The following is an 8,625-nucleotide window of genomic DNA, read 5'->3' on the forward strand; positions in this document are numbered from 1 at the left end:
TGTACCTTGTACTAACAATTATTATTATTATTATTATTATTATTATTATTATTATTATTATTATTATTATTATTGTTACCATGCTATAGAGTGGCCTGTACGAGTAGGAACCCAATACTACCGGTACGGGCTACCCAATAGTTTGGGATAGGTTGAAATGAGGACATACGGTGGTCTTGGTTCTTATTCCCTTCTTCGGGGATGCAGCCCAGTGCTTCTCATAAATGTCATTACCGGGAATAGGATGGAGGGCTTTAGTCAAACTGAGTGAACAATGGAGGACTGTTTTCTTTAGAGCAGAAGCTTGGATTTTATTAAGAAACGAAAAAAAGAAACTGAACACAACTTCCCTTCCTCAACTTCTAAGTGGCCAAGGCAGACTGGGCAGGCACTCTTGAATGTGAGTAATGCCTTAAGTTCTTGGCAGGGTTTGCCTGACCATTGTTAATTCAATTCCCCCGAATTTTCTGGGTTCACACAATTAAATTGGCTGAAATGGCACCGAGTTCTTCTCTTCAGGAAGGTAATTGTTGCCGCTTACCATAAAATGATGCAACGTGTTTCCCGCTGGGCTGTATTTCACAGTATTTGACAACCACAGAGTTTCATTTTTGTGTACACTCTGATTTTTTGTGTGTGGTTGGTTTAGCACTTGTTATAGAAACATTTAGACTCTAGGTTCCCCCCTGCTCTTATTTAATGTTGATTCTTACACATTTTATGTTTATTTCTCAATCGTGTGTGTGTGTGTGTGTGTATGCTTTAAAATCATTGTGATTATTTGGCTTAGTTTCATTTTATATTTTTCAAATTTGTAATCAAATCATCCCTACCCCACCGGCCTTCCGGAAAGCTGTTAAAACCTAGCTTTTCCAGCAGGCATGGGACCATGAATGACTGAGTATATGTATGTTATTTTAAGGGCTATTATTTGTTTCTATAATCTTATTTTGATGCTGTAACTTTTTATACTTGTTTTAAATTTTGTTAGCCACCCAGAGTTCATTAGAGTTGGGCAGCATATATATATAAGCAAGTTGAAAAAAGAAAGAAAAAAAAAGCCTTTTGGAATAAAGTCATTGGGGCATCCAATTCCAAATGCTGCTTCTGAACCCTCAAATACTTGGCCCCTACAAGCAAGTTTTAAGTTAGGAAAGAAGGCTAGAAGATAACTTGCCTTTGGGCACTGCTTCTAAAATAGTGGGGCAGGCCCGCTTGGGGGGAGATGGACTGGTTTTGGGGGGCTGTGTGACCCTGGGGAATGTACTTTTTTTTTGCCGTAATAGGGAGTAGGGATTTTTTGCAGAGTACAGAGCAGGAGATATGAAATGCAGATAACAAACCCTTAAGAGGCACCGTGGAAAAATATTTAACAGAGAAGAAAAGAAAGGAGGAGAGAGACGGAGATCATGAGACAAATGTAAGTCTCTTGAAAGCTAAGATGAGGAAATAGGACAAAGCATATATAGTACTTGGCTTGACTGTAACTACAGTGGGAGACAAGGAAAGACCGGTATGTTTACTGTGTCTAAAAATGTTGGCAGCATACAGCATGAAGCCAAATAAATTAAAGTGTCTCTTAAGCACGTTACACCCCAATCACACTGATAAGCCGCTTGAGTTTTTTCAGTGAAAACATATGAATATTGCAAACAATTGTCCTGGTGTAGAGTTGTGGGAGGCACAAAATGTTTACTACTTCCTAGGAAAATAATTGAGACGCACTGCCTTAGGGACACCCTGAAAATATGTGAGTGCCCATCACGTATGGGAAAGGAATTCTGGAAAAGAAAATTATTCCTTTCAATTGTATCCAATTCTCAGAGATTGACTGAGCAAGTCCCAACAGTTTTCTCTGCAAGGTTTTTCAAAAGTGGTTTTGCTATTGCTTCCTTCCTAGGGCTGAAAGAAAATGCCTGGCTCAAAGTTACCTATGCCCAAGGCAGGATTACAATTCCCAGTCTCCCACCTGATGCCTTAACTACTATAACATACTGGTTCTGCAAATGGAATACTACCACAAAAAAGGTTGACTTACACTTCACCTCCTTGTTGGGGTTTTTTAATATACAGTAATTTTATTATTAGATTTGTTCCATTGTTATATTGTTTTTATTGTTGTTGTGAGCCGCCCCGAGTCTTTGGAGAGGGGCGGCATACAAATCTAATAAATTGAATTGAATTGAATTGAATTATGTTAACCAGCCTGGAAGAAGATTTCATTAGATGATCTTTAGGTCCGGCATGTACTTATGGAAGAGCATTGCATACCAAGACAACTAGACACAAGAATAGTTTTTCCCCGAACACCATCACTCTGCTAAACAAATAATTCTCTCACCACTGTCAAACTATTCACTGAGGCTGCATTACTATTACTAATAGTCTTCTCATCGTTCCTATCACCCATCTCCTCCCACTTATGACTGTATGACTGCAACTTGTTGCTTGTATCCTTACAATTTATATTAATATTGATTGTTTCCTGATTGCTTATTTCTACCCTATGACAATCATTAAGTGTGGTACCTCCTGATTCTTGACAAATATATATTTTCTTTTATGTACACTGAGAGCATCTGCGCCAATGACAAATTCCTTGTGTGTCCAATCATACTTGGCCAGTAAAGACTTCTATTCTAAAATGCTCTTTCAGATAACCTGCTCCTAAACTGTTGAAAAGTTAAAACCATACATGGATTTGATTTGAATAAGGAGACAGAGACATTGAAGAGATATTGATAAAATTGAACAGGTCCAAAGAAGGGCTACAAAAATGGTGGAAGGTCTTAAGCATAAAACTTATCAGGAAAGATTTCATGAACTCAATATGTATAGTCTGGAGGACAGAAGGGAAAGAGGGGACATGATTGAAACATTTAAATATGTTAAAGGGTTAAATAAGATTCAGGAGGGAAGTGTTTTTAATAGGAAAGTGAACCCAAGAACAAGTGGGCACAATCTGAGGTTAGTTGGGAGAAAGATCAGAAGCAATGTGAGAAAATATTATTTTACTGAAAGAGTAGTAGATCCTTGGAAGAAACTTCCAGCAGAAGTGGTTGGTAAATCCACAGTAACTGAATTTAAACATGCCTGGGATAAACATATATCCATCCTAAGATAAAATACAGGAAATAGTATAAAGGCAGACTAGATGGACCATGAGGTTTTTTTCTGCCGTCAGTCTTCTATGTTTCTGTTTCTAAGAGCTGACATTACACCACAAGCTTCGATTGAACATGCATATGGTTCCTTCCTTCTTTCTAAGGAGGAGTGAAGATCTTGGCTACGTAAAGCTTGCTTTTCCCCAGCGATTCAGCTGAAGGTTCCTGAAAAAAAGGAGGTTATAGCTCAATGCCGAAAGAGACTTTGCAATGTAGCAACTCCATATTATCACCCGAAAGAGGAACTTTCTCAGAAAATATTGAGTAAGTCATTTGCCTCCCAGCTTCAGTATAGGCTCTTGGGTGAACGTAAGGGTATTTCTATCATGAATCTTCTGGCCCTCCACTATTATTATGCTGGGAAGGAGCTGAGACAAATAGAAAAAGCTACGGAAGCATCACGATTAAGGGACTGGAGGCTAAAACATATGAAGAACAGTTGCTGGAATTGGCTATGTCTAATCTAGAGAAAAGAAGGACTCGCAGTGACATCATCGGAGTATTCCAATATTTGAGGGGCTGCAAGAAAAGGGGGGGAGGGGGTAAACCAAAGCGCCAGAAGGTAAGACAAGAAACAATGGATGGAAACTAATCAAGGAGGGAAGCAACCTGGAATTAAGGAGAAATTTCCTGGCAGTGAGAACAATTAACCAGTGGAATGAAGTTATGGTTGCTCCATCACAGGAGGCTTTGGAGAAGGAATTGTCATGTGATCCCCTTTTGTGACTTCCTGTCCAGCAAAATCAACAGGGGAGCTAGATTAACTTAACAGCCATGTGGCTAATTTAACAACTGCGGTGATTAGTGAGAAAATATGCGTATCTGGGTTCTTTGAAAAAATGCATTAAAAAACAACAGTGCCGTTCTACAATAAACATTGCATCTGGAAGAGTTTTGGACAATGGAATGGAACAGTGATGGCAAACCTTTGTTTCCTCGGGTGCCAAAAACATGGGAGTGAGCACTATCAGACATGCGCGAGTGCTCACACCCATAATTCAATGCCTGGGGAGGGTGAAATATGGCTTCTCCGTACTGAAGGAGCGGGTCCAGCAGTCACATGGGTTGCTCATGTCCAATCCGGTGGAACTGAGCCTAGTGTTAAAAAAGCTTGCCGGATCCGCCCCTTCCCCAGAATTCGCTCAGTTCGCATATCCTGCGGTTGTATTGTGATAGCTCGTTCAACATTCTAACACCTTCCCTTCGATCTTTTTCTTCAAAAGTAGTAAGAATTGTTTTACCATCATTATTTACTTGCACTAATAGCGCCAGCCGTTTGCGGCTCGGCTTTTTTCCTTTGGAGAAGTTGCGGTTTCGTTTTCCCCCGGCGGTTTTGCCGTGTACGATCCCCGCGGCCGCTTGTGGATTCTTTTAATCCTTTGGCCTGGAGGTTCTGGTGCAAGTATTAATTTATTGATTTATTGATTCTTTATTGTATATATATATTAAAGGGCTTAAGAAATACCTCCTGCGGAGTGAGACGGCTTTCTAGTCTCCTGGACTTAGTCGATCGCTTCCCCTTTAAGACATATTCGGAGCGATTTTTCGGCGCGAAGGCCTTCGCGCCCTTTTTAAATTTAGGCCTCTCGTGTTGGCCTCCTGCCAGCCGCGTAGGCCTCAGTCCACCGCGTGGATCCCGGAGCGGGCCTTGGGACGCCCAGGCTAAATTCTCCACCGGCTAAGCCTCCAACCAGAGTGCCTTGGTTTACTTAATTAAAAAGTTTAGGGAGGCTGGCCCCGCTGGATTTGGGGACACGAACTCTGGGTTTGCCCAGATTGTCCTCACGTCTCAGCAGCTTCGAGGCCTCGAAGCAGGATCCATTCCTCTTGGGAAGTCCTTGAAATTCTTCTCCTTATCTATTCAGTTATTGGCTCAGCCTTGTCTTCTGTTAATTGTCAGACTATGGCTACTTTTCCCAAGAGAGGCACAACTAAAGGTCCCAGAGAGGCCAGGCCTACAGGCGATGAGATTACTAGTATCCCCCAGGCCTCTTCCTCCTCTTCTCCAGGGGCCCGCCCCTCGACCAAGGTCACCAGGGCCGAGAAGAGAAGGGACCTAGCCCTACAAAGAATCCATGACAAATCAGCAAAACGTCTAAAAGTGCAGGCCCAAGTACTCAGTAGTCAAGACCCCCCAGAGGCTTCTAGTCTACCTCCTTCTGGGGTCCCTGTGTTATCTCTGGATGAGCCTAACCTAGACAGACCCCAACCTAACCTATGGGGCATAGGTCCAGAGGAACCAGATATTATTGAAGACTCCCCCCAGCCAGGGTCCTCCCAGGCCTTTAGGGATTCTTCTGCCATTCCTGCTGATATTTCCAGTTTACCTCCTGAGTTCCAATCTATTTTTGCTGTGTTGTCTAAGGCCATTGATGCCAAACTCTCTTCCATCAATGAGCTTCCCTTACCTCCTCCTCCTTCTCGTCCCTCCCGCCCCTTGGGTTCTTCCCCAGCGGTTAGAGCTCCTATTCAGGATGATTCAGATTCCTCTCAGGACGAATATGAGGATATGGAGGATGATGAGGACCCTTTTCAAGGCCTATCAGATGATGAGGAATCCCAAATAAAGGTTCCTTCTCCAATTACCATTTTCCCTTCTCAATTATTCAAATCTCTCCTCCTCAAAGCTAGGATTTCTACGGGATTAGCGGCCCAGGAGAAACAAGCCTCCACTTCCACTGATCCCCCGGAGGAGAATTTACCTTACTTCACGGAGGAACAGGAGGATAACGAGGTAATTCCTATGCCTAAATTGTTTAAAGATGCCTTACTCAAACAGTGGGATTTCCCAGCCTCTGGCCTTAATCCCTCTACCAAAGACAGAAAGTTGTACAAACTTTCCTCTTCCTATGAAGAGCTTCTATCCTTTCCCAAACCGGATGAACCTGTCAAGATCCTTCACTCGGCAGCGGCTGTGCCAGGAGAGGCGGAGGAAGTCCTCCGCCCAGAGGACAAGCGTATTGAACAAATGCTCAAAAGAGGATTCACCGCAGATTCCTGGGCCATTAAAAGTTCTGCAGCAGCCTCCTTTTTCTCCAGAGCCATGCTGCTGTGGTTTCGCCAACTTCAACAGCATATTCCTCCCGATGACTTGAGAGGTCAACAAGACTTCAACAAGGTCTTTGCAGCTGCCCAGTACGTGGCTGATGCCACCTTGCAATCTACTAGATTTTCTGCTAAGTCTATTGCAGCTTCTACAACGGCAAGGAGACTCCTATGGATTCGCCCTTGGCAAGCGGGAGTACGCCAGAAGTGGCAGTTATCCCAGGGACCCTTAAAGCGCGACCTTCTTTTCGGTGATCTTCTGGATCCACTCCTCACGGAAACCACGGACAAGAAGAAAGTTTTGGGTCCAACTACAAAAAAGGCTACCAAAACGCAGTCCTTTCGTTGCCCGGGGCGCCAGCAAGATCAAGCGGCTTCCTATCAGAGATCTCCAGGTCAGTATTCCCCCCGCTTTCGTTCCCAAGGTAGGAACTCTAGGGGTAGAGGTTTTCGCTTCCAAAGGGGAGCTTCCTCTAACAGGGCCTCAAAAAAACCTAGATGGTAATCTTTCCTCTATTCCCATAGGGGGTCGCCTAGCTCATTTCGCCTCTAATTGGCGTCTCACCTCCAAGGACCCCTGGGTCATTGACACTGTTCAAACAGGCCTTCTTTTAGAATTTATTTCTCCTCCCCCTAAACGTTTTATTTCCTGCCCTTCTCCCAGGTCCTCCTCAGATTGTAACCGTATGGAGGAGGCCATTTCTCATCTATTGTCCATCAGAGCCATTCAACCGGTTCCTTCCGGTCAGAAGGGCCTAGGTTTTTACTCCATCCTATTTATGGTTCCAAAGTCCTCCGGAGGTTGGAGAGCTATTTTGGATTTAAAGAAACTAAACCTATTCATCAAATATAGGAAGTTTAAGATGCACTCCTTATCTTCTATTTTGGCCGCCATTCACACGGGAGATTTCATGGTCTCCTTAGACCTCACTGAGGCCTACCTTCACATTCCTATAGCCAAATGCCACAGAAAATTTTTACGTTTTTCCTTTCAAGGCAGGCATTTCCAGTATAGGGCGATGCCATTTGGCCTGTCCTCGGCCCCTCGGGTCTTTACAAAGCTCTTGGGGTCCCTGGCGGCCTATATCCGGGCGTCTCCCATCCACATTTTATGTTATCTTGATGATATTTTGATTCATGGGAACTCCCTAGAGAAAGTTAAAACAGACCTTTCTGTCACCATGTCAGTCCTTCAGGACCATGGATTTTCCATCAACTTTGAAAAAAGTCACCTCCAACCTTCCACATCCATTTCTCACCTGGGTTCCATTATCAATTCAGAATCCTCCCAGGTTTTTCTCTCTCCCGAGAGAAAACTTAGGATAGGGGAGTTAATTTCTAACATTTTATCTAATTCTTCAGTATCCATAGTAACTCTGTCTTCCCTTTTGGGGAAGATGGTGTCATGCATAGGCATCATTCCCTGGGCTCGCCTTCATGCTAGGGAACTCCAGTGGCTCCTATTACCCTTTCAGAGATCGGGGCACAGCAACTCAAATCGGCGCATTGTCATCCCACCAAGTGTTCGCAGATCCTTCAAGTGGTGGAAGTCTCCGGCCATGGACAAAGGATCCCCGTTCAGGTGCCCGGATCAATTTGTCATCACCACAGATGCCAGTCTATCGGGATGGGGCGCCCACGCCCAGGGGATGATAGCCCAGGGCACGTGGTCCCCGGAGGAAGCTTCCAGGCCAATCAATTGGCTAGAGTTAAGAGCCGTTTCCCTGGCTCTGAAGCATTTCTCTCCTCGCATTCCCAACCGGCACGTTCTCATTCTCACCGACAACATTGCCACAAAAAGCCATATCTGCAGACAGGGGGGCACGAGATCCAAGGCTCTCATGAGGGAGGCCCTCAAGTTAGGCCTTTGGGCGGAAAAACATCTTCGGTCGCTCCTAGCCGATCACATCTCGGGGAGCCTCAACGTCCAGGCGGATTGGCTATCTCGAGCAACGATAGACCCAGGAGAGTGGAACCTCCATCAAGACCTGTTCCATCAAATCAGCCTCAGATTCGGCCTACCAATCCTGGATCTCTTCGCGACCAATGCGAACGCCCAACTCCCTCGCTTCTTTTCCAGATTTCCATCCCCGGGAGCGGAAGCAATCAATGCCCTCCGGAGTCCATGGCCTCCAGGCCTACTCTACGCATTTCCTCCAATTCCAATTCTCCCGGACGTGATTCACAAGGTCCTCACCGAGAGGGCCCGAATAATCTTAATCGCCCCTCATTGGCCCCGCCGGCCCTGGTTCGCGGATCTCCAACAGCTGTCCGTCCAGGACCCTTGGCGACTCCCCGTTTCGGGGGATATGCTGCGGCAGGGGGCCTCTTTCCATCCAGACCCGGAGTGGTTCCACCTCACCGCCTGGCTGTTATCAGGAGAGATTTAGAACTGCGTGGTCATGACCCCGATTCA

The sequence above is a fragment of the Erythrolamprus reginae genome, chromosome 9, assembly GCF_031021105.1.
Source record: "Erythrolamprus reginae isolate rEryReg1 chromosome 9, rEryReg1.hap1, whole genome shotgun sequence".
NCBI lineage: Eukaryota > Metazoa > Chordata > Lepidosauria > Squamata > Dipsadidae > Erythrolamprus > Erythrolamprus reginae.